We start from the raw sequence: 15,299 nt of genomic DNA on the forward strand, positions 1-15,299 counted from the left end.
ACAGGACTTGATATACTGCCTTTCTGAGGTTTTTGCAACTACATTCAAAGCAGTTTACATATATTCAGGTACTTATTTTGTACCAGGGGCAATGGAGAGTTAAGTGACTTGCCCAGAGTCACAAGGAGCTGCAGTGGGAATCAAACTCAGTTCCCCAGGATCAAAGTCCACTGCACTAACCACTAGGCTACTCCTCCACTCCTCCACTGAATTCTAAGCTCTGAATGAGGCTTGCTGAAGGTGTTAGTTATAAATAGAATACAATTGGAAGAAGGATGTTTTCTTGAGGGTCAGTGTTGCTGTAGTGTGGAAATCTGGGATCTCTTATTGGACACTGTCAGCCTCATGGAGCGTTTAAAAGAGGGAGAGAAAGACAACAATCCTTTTTTCAGGGGGAATAGCTTTTCTGTTTCGTAGTTAGCTGCGTGAGACTGTAGACAGGTCCATGTTGGTTCTAATTTTGTTTTCCTTTCTTTCCCTAGGTAAGTGTAAGAATGGAAGGTGAAGTGAGTGCTGGGACCTCTGTGTACTGAGCTGTGCGTGAATTGCTTCTTTCTTAGTACCCAATTTATGTATCAACCAGTCGTATAAGCACAGCCTGCTCTTTGATGTTGCCTCTCCCCTGGGCTTTAGCCCCTCCTCATTAAGCTGGTACTAGCTATTGATTAGGAGCGTGTGTTGGAAAGAGTCTTACTTACTCCATGCATTATCTTGACAGATTGATCAGACCTGATTGAGAACCTCTTAAAAGAACGAACAGCTGTAATGGGGAAGTTGGACTCTGTCATCTGTTAGGGTGATTCTGGGAGCGAGAAGAACAAGGCTGACATCTTGGAGCAATTGTATTTACAATTAACATGGCTGAAAACGATTGCCTCTATTGATCCACCTTCCTGCAATTACATAGCCATTGTTTACATTCCAGTACTTCAGTTATAAAAAGGAAATCCAATAATTATTGCATTATTTAAAGTTAAAGTGCCATGGAGTTTGCTAGCTCCACTTGCTGCTTGATTTAACATAAAGTATAATTGGTGTGGAGTTCACAATTTTTAGATTTAAAATCCAACTCTATCTTCTCTTGCCCCTATCAAGTTACTTTCCAAAGTGTCCTCAGCCTTTCTCCATTTTGTTACATAGAAACTGAGAAAAATATAGGCAGATAAAGACCATATGGCCTCTGCAGTCTGCCCATCTATGCTATCTACTCCCTCTATCACTCCCTTAGAGATCCTTTCTACTTATCCCAAGCTCTCTCGAATTCCGATACTGTTTTCATCTCCACCACTTAGACTGGGAGCCGTTCCATGCATTCGCCACCCTTTCCAGGAAGACGTATTTCTTCAGGTTACCTTCTAGTTCTATCCACCACCAACTCCACATTCAACTCCTACAGCTTCATCCAGTTACTCACTGCAGCAATCCTTTCCTATTCCATCCTCACCCGTACTCCTGGTCAACCTCATGTGTTATACTCTGCATCTATGCCTTTAATCTGTCCTTCCCTTTTCCCTTGTCTCTCGTAAGCTTTCCTACTTGGGGAACTTGCTTTTGCTTCCTACTCTTTGGAACTTGCTCCGTGTGGATATTTGTTGCAAAACTTCTCACACAAAATTTAAAACTCTCTTGAAAACGTGGTTGTTTCAAACTGCCTTCCCTGACATGGTTTCTTTTTTATTTTATTATTTGAATATTTCCTCACATTTTGTTTTATGGTTTTTATTTCCTTGTGTACTGTTTTTTTTTCGTATATAATGGATAAGTATTATTCTATGAATCATTCCCTTCCTGTCTCTGACTAATGGTTTATGGGATTTTTAAATGTCTGTTTTTATGTTCACCACCATCACTGCTTCTCTTTGATGATCTCAAATGGTGGTATACCAAATTTTCAAAATAAATAAATGCTTAATCTTGCCTTTGCTTATCCAGTTCATCATTCTGAACAGAGTATGTGAAGGATAAAGGGGAAGAGAAAAGCCAAAAAACCAGGAAAGGAATTCACAAATGTTAAACACTCAAAGAAAAAAAAGCATGGGAGGGAGGGACTCGAAGATTGGAGTGTGGTGAATGATATAGGTAAGGTAACAGAGTAGATGATGGTAGATAAAGACCTGCATGGTCCAACCAGTTTGCCCAAAAAGATAAATTCGTAGCAAAAGGTAGACGTTTATTCTATAGGTATGGAGCAAAAGGTCGCAATATTTAGATCTGTAGGACTGAACATGCAGAATAGGACCAAATAGATGAGAATGTATAAATCAAAGTCCATGGAATTAATAATACCTTGGCAGAAGGCTGTGAGGGAGAGGAAATAAAATAGTTTGTTGTGAATAAATGTAAAGTTTGTGTATATTGGTGTAGGATCCCTAGCAAGTGTAGATGGTGAAATACAAGAAAGTACACAAACATGGCAGGTAACATGGAAGATGAATTATACCATTGAAATAAGCATTAGAGGGAAACTGTGGAGTGTAGAAGTAGATCAGTGAGAGCTGGGGTTATCATGGGGAAACTGAGTGAACATGAATGCATTGCAAGTATGCAGAAGAGAAGAAATTTCCAAATATAAATGAAATGTGCAGAAAGTACATTTTAACGTGGGAAGCTAAAAACCTAATGTAGTGCCCATAATGAAGCGATATTTCAAGCTAACACTGAGTTATTGGAGTGGCCTTTCTTCCATTAGTGCTGTGTTCTGAGGAAGCTAGAAGAATGGTCTAAGGTTTGGCAAAATTCAATGCGAAGAAATGCAAAGTGATGCATTTAGGGAGTAGAAACCCACGAGAGACTTGTGTTAGGCGGTGAGAGTCTGATAGGTACGGACGGGGAGAGGGATCTTGGGGTGATAGTATCCGAGGATCTGAAGGCGACGAAACAGTGTGACAAGGCGGTGGCCGTAGCGAGAAGGTTGCTAGACTGTATAGAGAGAGGTGTGATCAGCAGAAGAAAGGAAGTGTCGATGCCCCTGTACAAGTCGTTGGTGAGGCCCCACCTGGAGTATTGTGTTCAGTTTTGGAGGCCTTACCTTGCAAAGGATGTTAAAAAAAATGGAAGCGGTGCAAAGAAAAGCTACGAGAATGGTATGGGATTTGCGTTCCAACATGTATACCCTGGCGGAAAGGAGAAACAGGGGTGATATGATACAGACGTTCAAATACTTGAAAGGTATTAATCCGCAAAAAAATCTTTTCCAGAGATGGGAAGGCGGTAGAACAAGAGGACATGAAATGAGATTGAAGGGGGGCAGACTCAAAAAAGATGTCAGGAAGTATTTTTTCATGGAGAGGATGGTGGATGCTTGGAATGCCCTCCTGCGGGAGGTGGTGGAGATGAAAACGGTAACAGAATTCAAACATGCGTGGGATGTGCATAAAGGAATCCTGTGCAGTAGGAATGGATCCTCAGAAGCTTAGCCAAAATTGGGTGGCAGAGCAGGTGGGGGAAGAGAGGTTGGTGGTTGGGAGGCGAGGATAGTGGAGGGCAGACTTATACGGTCTGTTCCAGAGCCGGTGATGGGAGGCGGGACTGGTGGTTGGGAGGTGGGAAATACTGCTGGGCAGACTTGTACGGTCTGTGCCCTGAAAAAGGCAGGTACAAATCAAGGTAAGGTATACACATATGAGTTTATCTTGTTGGGCAGACTGGATGGACCATGCAGGTCTTTTTCTGCCGTCATCTACTATGTTACTATGTTCTGCCATACAGGAGAGTGGGGCTTGATTTCTGTTCTTTGGATTGTCAAAGGTCCGAAATTCAGGGGAGGCAGCATAACTAGTGAAGGTGAAGAGGGTTTTTCAGCATTGCACATTTGTTCCTGGTTCAGTGGCCAACCGGGCAGGCTCCATTGGTCTCTGAATGCTTGACACCTACTGCCTCCAGCTGAGGAAAAAGGGTGGTAGTTCCCTCTCCATTTTCCTGGGGAAAAAAACACCAAAATAAGTGTGGTTCTGAACAAGGCTGGCAGTATTCCAAAGTTTAAGTACCAGCAATGTATTAAGAGTGGGGATATTAACGTCTTTTAAGCATAACCCTTCAAAGAATCTTATACAGTACATTCCTATAAACCATCATATAACAATTCAGATAGAGAAACCAATCCCAACACATTAGTACCAGCTTGAAAAGGCACTCTGATATGTTGCCCATTTCCAGTTGTTTCCCCCATTCTCCTTCCCACTGTACCAGGGGCATAGCCAGACAGCAGATTTTGGGTGGGCCTAGGCAAGAAGTGGGTGAGCACCAAGTGTTCTCCCCCCCCCCCCCAACCACCAAAAATATATCTCAGCTGGCAGGAAAATGCTTCTTTCCACCTTGGCAGTCTTAAGTAGGCATGCGCTGAAAACTGAGCATGCGCAGGTGCCGGTATCATGGAGAGTAGCGTTTTCGTTACCATTAGGGGGAAGTCTTCAACTGGCAGAGCTTGAGATCCCCACCAGCTATCGTTAAACGTGTGCTACTGTTGGGTGGGCCTGAGCTCTAAGTGGGTGGGCCACAGCCCACCCAGGCCCACCTGTGGCTACGCCACTGCACTGTACAGCAGGTTTTGTCCACAGGCAGGAGTACAATTGGACTGGTGACTTTTGAAAGTCCCAGAAGGATGTATAATGCCTGACCTGACTTGTCTCGGCTGATGTGTCACAGAGCTCCACCCCCTCCACCTCCCTCCTTTTGAGAGGGGTCTCTGCACTTCAGACCACTCTCTTGCCTGAGCTGCCTAGGGTTGTCCAATGTCTGCCTCCTCTGGCCTATCTGCCTCAACTGCAGCTCATACTTGCTGCTTTTGGCTCCTAGCCACTACTCATTTGCCTCCCCCCTTGTTCCTTCTCACCCAGTACTTCCCTCGCCCTTAATTGTCTTGTCTGTCTGTATTATTTTTGATTGTAAGCTGTATTGAGCAGGGACTGTCTTTCTGTGTCAGGTGTTCAGCGCTGCGTGTGTCTGGTAGCGCTATATAAATGCTAATAATAATACTTGAGGCTCAAAGTCAAGCAGGGCTGCTTTATTTAATTTTATTTATTTATTTATTGCATTTGTACCCCACATTTCCCCACCTATTTGCAGGCTCAATGTGGCTACATAGTATCGTCAGAGGCGTTTGCCCAGTCGGTGGATAACAAATAGTGACCGTATGAGGTATAAGTGGGGGATTGGAATGGATGAAGATTGCATGTTGTCCTGTTCGATCATAGTCATACTGTGTTGGTAGGTGAAGGGGGTTACGTGGGGTCGTTGGGGTAGGCCTTTTTGAATGGAGAGTAAAGAAGCCCTTGTAGTCTGGGCATGCACTTCTGACTGATAGATGAATAAACATGTCATTTAGCCTGGAGCAGCACCATAAACAATTAGGAAGACCAACGAGCATAACTTAAAAACAGTACATGCCTGTACCAGCAACCAACGCAATTTCTCCAACAGGGCTGTGGCTGTATCAAACTTTGGTACCTTAAAAAATTAAGCAGGTTGTAGTATTTAATAAAGTTTGACGTTTCTGTAAACCTATATCTTTACAGCCCATATAAACAATATTTCAGTAGTCGATATGAGGCAACACCAACGTTTGTGCAATCATTCTAGACAACTCTGGCTTAGCGTTGGGCCTGGTGCTTATGCAGCTCAAATGCTTCCATGCCAGGGGAATGGCAGTGTGTTTGTTCATTGGCTCTTCCCCTGCCAAACTCGGTGGTATCGGAATTAATGTGGAACCTTCCTTCACTAATTTACTTCTGACACCATGTAATGTTGTAAAATGCTCCATTTCAACAACTCGCTTTATTTTTCTAGCACAGCAACAGCAAGAAGTGCGGAACTGTCCCGCGACACACCCTCCAGCACTTTGAGAGCTCATAGAGACGTGTATAACTCTTTCCCCAGTGCTCTCTATTTGTCTGTCAGATTATTGCACATAATTGAAGTTTTTAAAGTACTGTGTTCCCTCTTCCTTTTCATTAGCTTTGCTTACAATTATTTTCATTATATTTGTTTTAATTATTATTGAAGTTGTTCTAAGGTGGAGTGTTCATCAGGTATCGTCTTATCTGTATGCGTCTTCCTAATTTTAATTGCACATACTATATGGATAATTACGTATCTATTTTTATGATAATTGATGTACTTTTGATGTTCTTCAAAATTAAACATCTCACGATTTGGACATTTTTTTCTACATGTGTAAATACCTATATATGCACGTGACAATATGGTATTCATCATTTATTCCTTTAATTTGAAAGGCAGTTATATCAAATTTGAATATAAACATATCTTATGTTTATTATGCATTTCTACTATCAATTTATAGATTTATAATTTTTACCTTTATGCTATATCAAATACAAATGAAGAACAAAATCACTGAATAAAGTTTCCACTCAGTCTATAGATAGTGATCAATCCAAATAAACTTGTCTGTTCAGGGAATCTTCATCATACAAATCACTCTTACATTTTAGTTAACGGAAGGAAAAGAGCCTCCATTATTGCTGAGACCTTCAATAGCATTCACGGGAACTTCATATTATAGCTGCATTCAATCATCTGCTCAAAAACCTCCGTATTGATTATATATTTCTTTTTCTTCAAAATGATTTATCATTTCCACAGGTCCAACTGAAAACCCTTGTATTCAAAACACTGAACGTAGGAAAGAGACTTATCTTTTAATTGGACAGTTGTCAAGTCCTTGGAATCTGTTTCTTGGACATAGAATGAAGGGTTTCTACTTATAATGGAGTCCTTGGAAATTGTATTTACTGCAGTATAGTAATTTCATCTGGAACCAGGTTCCACTGATCCTTGGACATCCCTACATTCCACCCCTCCCCCTCCCCAAAACAAACAAAAAAAATTGTAAGTATTATGTGTAGAGCTTTTGCTCTGATTCTGGACAATAACTAGGCAGCCACCTATGCAACACTAATGAAAGACTAAGTACCTGACTGAAAATAAAACTTGCCCTTTTGGCTTTAATAGGAACTCTTACCTCACATTTAATCATGCTGGCATTGTTTGTTTTCCATCAACCTTTTCTAAAACATTTGGTGTAGACTTCTAAAACTGATTATGTTGAGTGTTCACATAATATACAAACTTTTAACCTTCGCAAGCCCATTTTTAATTTATGTAATTTACTCGCTTTCCCATTTTATTTATTTATTTACTTGTAACATTTGTATCCCACATTTTCCCACCCATTAGCAGGCTCAATGTGGCTTGCATAATACCGTAAAGGTGATCGCCAGGTCCGATAGATGTTAAATACAGTATATAGTAAGTGTCAGGTAAGGTAAAGGTATACAAGTACAATAAGGCGCAAGGAAATAAGGAATATATGATGTAAGGTTTTGATGCATTGCAGAGTTGAGGCATTTACGTTGGGTCAGTAGGGTAGACCTTGCAGAACAGGTCTTTAATAATCGCCTGAAGTTTAGATGGTCATGGATCGTTTTCACACTCTTTGGTAGTGCATTCCACGTTTGTGTACCTAAGTAGGAGAAATTGGATGCATAGGTTGATTTGTATCTGAGTCCAATGCAGCTTGGATAGTGGAGGTTCAAATAGGTACGTGACGCTCTGGTTCTGTTTCTGGTCGGAAGATCTATCAAGTCAACCATGTATCCTGGGGTTTCACCGTAGATAATCTTGTGGGCTGAAGAGCAAATTTTAAAGGTAATGCGTTCCTTGATTGGGAGCCAGTGAAGTTTTAATCGGAGATGTTTAGCGCTATCGAATCGTGTTTTGCCGAATATCAGCCTGGCAACTTTTTTTTAAAGTAAAATGCTACAGTAGTTCTCCAAAGTACCCTCCCACTAGTAATTAGATGAAATTTGATTGTGTTGTGATTGCTATTGCCAAGCTGTGACAACAGATCCAGCATCAGTTAAAGGATACTTTGATGAAACTGCACTGCAGACATTTGGTACATGCCCTTTTTACCTCTTGGTTGGACTATGAATATAAGAATAGCCATACTGGGTCAGACTAGTGGTCCATCTGGCCCAGTATCCTGTTTCCAACCGTGGCCAATCCAGGTCACAAGTACCTGACAGAAAACCAAGTGTGGTATATGCTGACTTGCCAAATTCTCAGCTTATACACTTTGAAAAATTACAAAATACATTAGAATTTTAAGAAATGCTCAAATATACATAGGCGCCCCGTATAAGAGGCTTGGGGAGGCTAAGCCTCCCCAGCCCAGCTGTGACCTACCCCGCCTGCCTCGTCTTCCTCCAAATGTCCCGAGACTCCTGTCCCGCTAAATTCTGCCTCTGCTTCTGTTGAGCAGCGACAGGAACAAGCACAGATCGTTAGGCTGCGAGCATTGAAAGGGGGCAGAAGGAGGCAAATACAGCCTGGCGAGGTTCCCTCTCCTCTGAAACCAGTACAAAAGCTGCTGGTGACTGGCAGCTGAGGGTTTTCAGGGAGAAGAGCTATGAACCAGACGCCACAGCACAAGTGCTTATGTTTGCTCACATTTAAGTCTGTTGCAGGGAACAAAGGCTTTTAATATCAGAAGAGAGCTGTGCAAACTCCATCCTGGGCTGTGCTAATGAATTGGAGCCCCACCCCCTTTTCCCTCTCAAAAATGATTGCCCTTGGAGACAAAGATTTATTATGAATGGATCTATTAACACCTCCTGGGTCCGGGGAAAGATACACCAACCTTTTTTTTCTCAGTGGTTACAAGTGGCCTGGCAGCAGCTAAACTGCTTTTATGTAAGTGTTTCTCCCCCCCCCCCCCCCCCAAAAATAAGTAAGTGGCTCTTAAAGCACTCTGACGCAGCCTCTGTAAAATTATGCTCCCTGTAAAAAGTGACTTTTTAATCCTAATGTTTACTGATTCTCTTTAGGCTAATTCCTGCTGAAAAGTGGAGATGAACAAGTGAATAGGAGTTACAAGCAGGCTGTAGCTTGACGTACTGATTCAGGAACACTATAAGGAAGTGACGTGAGGATGCTGGAGGAGAGAGAGAAAAAGTGGAAACGTGTAGGGGAGAGCCAGGCGGGACATGCAAAAGAGCAGGGGAGAGCCAGAGAGAGATGGGGAGAGAAAGAGGGGCCATGGAAGAGAGCAGGGGAGAGCCAGGGACATGGAATAGTGCAGGAAAGAGCCAGAGATGAATGGGGAGAGAAAGAGGGGGCCATGGAAAAGAGCAGGGAAGAGCCAGAGAGAAGATGCTGGATGGAAGAGGGGTACAGAGAGAGAGAGAGGGGACATGGGCAGGAGAGAGAGAGAGAAGCTGCTAGGGAGAAACTGGGGGAGACCCTAGCTGTCAGACGGAGAAATGCTGAATGAAAGGAGGGAGAAAGAGGGAAAATGCTGGAAGGAGGGGGCAGAAAGAGGGAAGACACTAGAAGGAAGGGTAGGAAGGGAAAGAGGAAAGATACTGGAAGAATGGGGAGAGACAGGACATGCTGAATGGAAAAGGGTCGAGAGTGAGAACTGTCTAGAAGGAAGCGAGACAGAGGGAGACAATGGACGGAAGGATTGGGAGAGGGTAATGGGTAGAAGGATGGAGAGAGAAAGAGGGATGACACTGGATGGAAGGGTAGGAGAGAAAGAGGGAAGGTGCTGGACATGGATGGATGAAGGGGAGGGAAGACTGGAAGCAGATGCAAATGGATGGAGGGCAGGGAAGAGAGGAGAAGTCTCCAATGACCTATTACTGGCTAAATCCAGAGGTCTCTATTCCATCCTCATTCTTCTTCATCTTTCCGCTGCTTTTGACACTGTCAATCACAGCATACTCCTCGATATCCTGTCCTCACTTGGATTCCAGGGCTCTGTCCTTTCCTGGTTCTCTTCCTACCTCTCCCTCCGTACCTTCAGTGTTCACTCTGGTGGATCCTCTTCTACTTCTATCCCTCTGCCTGTCGGCGTACCTCAGGGTTCTGTTCTTGGTCCCCTCCTCTTTTCTATCTACACTACTTCCCTTGGTTCATTAATCTTATCCCATGGCGTTTCCTACCATCTCTATGCTGATGACTCCCAAATCTACCTTTCTACCCCTGATATCTCACCTTGCATCCAAACCAAAGTTTCAGCGTTTGTCTGACATTGCTGTCTGGATGTCTCAACGCCACCTGAAATTAAACATGACCAAAACCGAGCTTCTCATTTTTTTCCCCCAAACCCACCTCCCCACTCCCCCGTTTTCTATTTCTGTTGATGGCTCTCTCATTCTCCCTGTCTCCTCAGCTCGAAACCTTGGGGTCATCTTTGACTCTTCTCTCTCCTTCTCTGCTCATATCCAGCAGATCACCAAGACCTGTCGTTTCTTTCTTTACAACATCCGTAAAATCCGCCCCTTTCTTTCCAAGCACTAAACCAAAACCCTCATCCACACCCTTGTCACCTCTTGTTTAGACAACTGCAATCTGCTTCGTGCACATGGATGGAGTGGAAGGGAGAGAGGAGAAATGCTGGACATGGATGGAGGGGAGGGAAGACAGAGGAAGTACATGCACATGGATGGAGGGGAGGGGAGTGAGGAGAAATGCTAGATATGGATGGAGGGAAAATTGCTGAATTTAAGGGCTGGATCGGAACACTTTGAGGGCAGATGTTGAAACTGGAGAAAGGATAGGGACAGGGCTAAAGGTGGTAGACAGGATGTATAAGGACACAGGAGGATGGTGGACATGGTGAAAGAAAAAATATCAAATGGAACGAAGACACTGCATAAAACAGAAGACACTGGGACCAAAGCAAATAGAAAAACTAAATGATCAGACGACAAAGGTAGAAAAAAGTATTTTATTCAGAATTTATTAACTGGAATATGCCAGCTTTTGGAAATGTGCATCTGTGATATTTTGCATGTAAGTTTCAATTTTTCTAGTATTGCTGCATGCTGAGTCTGACTTCTTGAGGTAACTTTCCAGTTCAGTATTTTGCCTTCATATCTGTTGTGTCATGTGTTTTTCACGTGTGATCAAGGTGCAGTATCCTGCTAGTGTGTAGTATTTGCAGCCCTTTTTGTTTTGTTTTTTTCACTACTACTATTTAGCATTTCTATAGCGCTACAAAGCGTACACAGCGCTGCACAAACATAGAAGAAAGACAGTCCCTGCTCAAAGAGCTTACAATGTAGTAGACAAAAAATAAAGCAAACAAATCAATTAATGTGTAGAGGAAAGAGGAGGGTAGGTGGAGGCGAGTGGATACAAGTGGTTACGAGTCAAAAGCAATGTTAGAGGTGGGCTTTCAATCTAGATTTAAAGATGGTCAAGGATGGGGCAAGACGTAGGGGCTCAGGAAGTCTATTCCAGGCATAGGGTGCAGCAAGACAGAAGGAGCAAAGTCTGGAGTTGGCAGTAGCGGAGAAGGGAGCAGATAAGAAGGATTTATCCAGGGAACGGAGTGCACGGGAAGGGGTGTAGGGAAGGATGAGTGTGGAGAGATACTGGGGAGCAGCAGAGTGAGTACATTTATTGGTTAGTAGAAGTTTGAACAGGATGCGAAAACGGATAGGGAGCCAGTGAAGCGACTTGAGGAGAGGGGTAGTATGAGTAAAGCGACCCTGGCGGAAGACGAGACGGGCAGCAGAGTTTTGAATCGACTGGAGAGGGGAGAGGTGACTAAGTGGGAGGCCAGCACGAAGCAGATTGCAGTAGTCCAAACGAGAGCATGGTTTTCTCTTTGCAGTGTACAGGAACAGTTACCTGTGTTTTCTTATTGAGAAGGCGGACAATTGCTTCAGGTGCAGCTATGGATTTTGCTACATCTAGCACCATCTGTCCAGCCTGGGGAGAAAGGTTCTGTCAGAACCAGGAGAACAGCAAACATTCCACTGTCCGAGGTAATGTAATGGTGTTTTAGAGCCTGGTGTAATTACAGTACTGCCTTTCCACGCATAAGGTCGTAGCTCGTCCTTGGAATTAGTGCTGTTATGGTTTGGCAAGGTTATGAGTGTGTTTTTGCACAAGTTTGTGTATAGTGTTTTGCAGTGGAGAGATTGTGTATTGGCCTTACTGAGGTGGCACCAAAACATCAGAAAGGGTTTTAGAGCCTAAATCATGACACACTACCTTTTGAAGGATCTACATATGGTCGTTAATAAAAGGAGCTCATTGTGAACACTATCCACCCTAAAAGGGTGTTTTGTGGCTCTACATGAGAATTGTGATGATATGATCCCTTGTTTCATATTGTTGACGGTCTGCATTTTCCGTATGGGTGGTATATTGGTTTATTAGAGTCTGCCCAGTGTTATGATACAGTAAGGTCCTGAGTTTGTTTTTGCACAAAGTTGTGCATAGTGTTTTGCAGTTGAGCAATTGTGGTTAGTATGTGCTTTGAGCAACCACTTTATTCTTTGACATATGATACATATCTAATATCTAAATTTAATAAAAGGTATTGTGACTCTTTTATTTTTACTTATTTTTTTTCTGTGTTGTCAGACAATTATGGATATAAGCCCCGCCCCCGGCTCCACCCCTAACCCCACCCCCTTTAGCTTCCTCAAACAGTTGGGCCACCGACCGCCTATGCTCAGATATTTGATCATGTGACCCCCTTGTTTATAAAGTATCATTGGTTACCCATATTTTTCAGAATCAAATTTACATTTTTATCTATATCACAGTCCCCTGTGGGAACAACCACCTTTGTACTTGAGTTGGTGAACAATAATTTATATCTCCTTACAGGATCACAGAATGTCGCTACCACATTTCTTGAGGACACATTGATCAGCAATGAGGGAAAGGACGATATAATGATTAAGTTTTAATTAGATATGTTTATCCTGCCTTGAATCTCAAACTGAGGGAGTTGACGGGTGAATAAGCCTTCTATAACATAACATAATTAAAAGATGTTTAGTTACCACTGTACCGGCTGCAATTACAGATTAACCTTCCTCCCTCAGAAAATGTGAATTGTAAGATTAACTATTTTGAGTTTTTCTTATTTTCTTTGAGATTTGTTTTCCTGATCTTGGATCTCCCAATTGTGGACAATTATATAATATATATTGATGAGAGAAAATGTTTTCTGTTTCCTTTATATTAATTTCTGTTTTTCCTTACATTTATGTGATAAATGTGAATGTAATTAAGTAAATGATAAATAAAATAATTTAAAAAAAGGAGAAAAGGCGGCTGAGGGGAGATATGATAGAGGTCTATAAAATAATGAGTGGAGTTGAACGGGTAGACGTGAAGCGTCTCCTAGAACGAAAGCATCACCCTGGTGAGGTAGGAAGTACTCCTGTAGCCAGGACCTGCCCACCAGGGGATGTACTATCCTCTCGTACCGAGGATATGTCTCCAAGTGCTGCCCGGGAGGGAAAGGTTAGGACAGCCGTTGTAGTTGGTGATTCGATCATTAGGCATATAGATAGCTGGGTGGCTGGTGGATGTGAGGATCGCCTGATGACTTGCCTGCCTGGTGCGAAGGTGGCGGACCTCATGCGTCACCTAGATAGGATTTTAGATAGTGCTGGGGAGAAGTCGGCTGTCTTGGTACTTGTGGGTACCAATTACATAGGAAAATGTGGGAGAGAGGTTCTGTAAGCCAAATTTAGGCTCTTAGGTAGAAAGCTCAAATCCAGATCCTCTAGGGTAGCATTTTCTGAAATGCTACCTGTTCCACGCACAGGGCCAAAGAGACAGGCAGAGCTCCGGAGTCTCAATGCATGGCTGAGACGATGGTGCAGGGAGGAGGGTTTTAGATTTGTTAGGAACTGGGCAACATTCTGGGGAAGGGGGAGCCTATTCCGAAACGATGGGCTCCACCTTAACCAGGGTGGGACCAGGCTGCTGGCATTGGCATTTAAAAAGGAGATAGAGCAGCTTTTAAACTAGAAATGGGGGGCAGGCCGACAGTCGGTCAAAAGCACACGGTTCAGGATAAGGTATCTTGCAAGGATACCTCACAAGCAGGGAAGATAGGGTTTCTGGGTAGTGAGGTTGCACAACAGACCATGGTAGGCCAGGTGCCCTTAAACACAACTAAAGATCAGACAAAAGATGGCAAATCAGTAGTGTCAAGTACTAAGCATCGTGCAAATAGGAACAACAAACATACTCTGAAATGTCTATATGCCAATGCTAGGAGTCTAAGAAATAAGATGGGAGAGTTGGAATATATTGCACTAAATGAAAAATTGGATATAATAGGCATTACTGAGACCTGGTGGAAGGAGGATAACCAGTGGGACACTGTCATACCGGGGTACAAAGTATATAGTAGTGATAGGGTGGACCGGACTAGTGGAGGGGTAGCATTGTATATTAACGAGAGCCTTGACTCAGATAGATTACAAATTCAGCAGGACACAAATCACACCTTTGAATCATTGTGGGTTGAAATTCCATGTATAAAAGGGAAAAGGACGGTGATAGGAGTGTACTACCGTCCGCCTCGCCAGGATGAGCTGGTAGACTCAGAAATGATGAAAGAAATCAGAGACGCAAACAAAATGGGCAGTGCGATAATAATGGGTGACTTCAATTACCCAAATATAGACTGGGTAAATGTAACATCGGGACACGCTAGAGAGGTACAATTCCTTGATGAAATCAAGGACAGCTTTATGGAGCAGCTGGTGCAGGAGCCGATGAGAGAAGGAAAAATTCTAGACTTGGTCCTTAGTGGAGCGCATGATCTGGTGAGGGACGTTATGGTACTGGGGCTGCTTGATAACAGTGATCATATGATCAGTTTTAATATTGACCTTGTATTTGACTTCCTGTGTATAGATACTTCGTTAGCGTTTAACTTTAAAAAAAGAGACTGATAAAATTACTACTACTACTACTACTATTTAGCATTTCTATAGCGCTACAAGGCGTACGCAGCGCTGCACAAACATAGAAGAAAGACAGTCCCTGCTCAAAGAGCTTACAATCTAATAGACAAAAAATAAATAAAGTAATCAAATCAATTAATGTGGACGGGAAGGAAGAGAGGAGGGTAGGTGGAGGCGAGTGGTTACAAGTGGTTACGAGTCAAAAGCAATGTTAAAGAGGTGGGCTTTCAGTCTAGATTTAAAGGTTGCCAAGGATGGGGCAAGACGTAGGGGCTCAGGAAGTTTATTCCAGGCGTAGGGTGCAGCGAGACAGAAGGCGCGAAGTCTGGAGTTGGCAGTAGTGGAGAAGGGAACAGATAAGAAGGATTTATCCATGGAGCGGAGTGCATGGGAAGGGGTGTAGGGAAGGACGAGTGTGGAGAGATACTGGGGAGCAGCAGAGTGAGTACATTTATAGGTTAGTAGAAGAAGTTTGAACAGGATGCGAAAACGGATAGGGAGCCAGTGAAGGGTCTTGAGGAGAGGGGTAGTATGAGTAAA

General features: G+C 43.1%; 1 protein-coding gene and 1 long non-coding RNA gene across 2 annotated transcripts in view; both read left to right on the top strand.

The window, feature by feature from the left end:
• The window catches only part of ZFHX3 (zinc finger homeobox 3), a 481,419-nt gene that overhangs the window by 254,669 nt on the left and 211,451 nt on the right, over window positions 1-15,299 (top strand).
• LOC115471002 lies at window positions 6,374-7,887 on the top strand. The gene is made up of 3 exons (XR_003942266.1): window positions 6,374-6,451; window positions 7,264-7,269; window positions 7,874-7,887. It is a non-coding gene; the product is annotated as an uncharacterized LOC115471002 (long non-coding RNA).

The sequence above is a fragment of the Microcaecilia unicolor genome, chromosome 5 (assembly GCF_901765095.1).
Source record: "Microcaecilia unicolor chromosome 5, aMicUni1.1, whole genome shotgun sequence".
NCBI classification, from domain to species: Eukaryota; Metazoa; Chordata; class Amphibia; order Gymnophiona; family Siphonopidae; genus Microcaecilia; species Microcaecilia unicolor.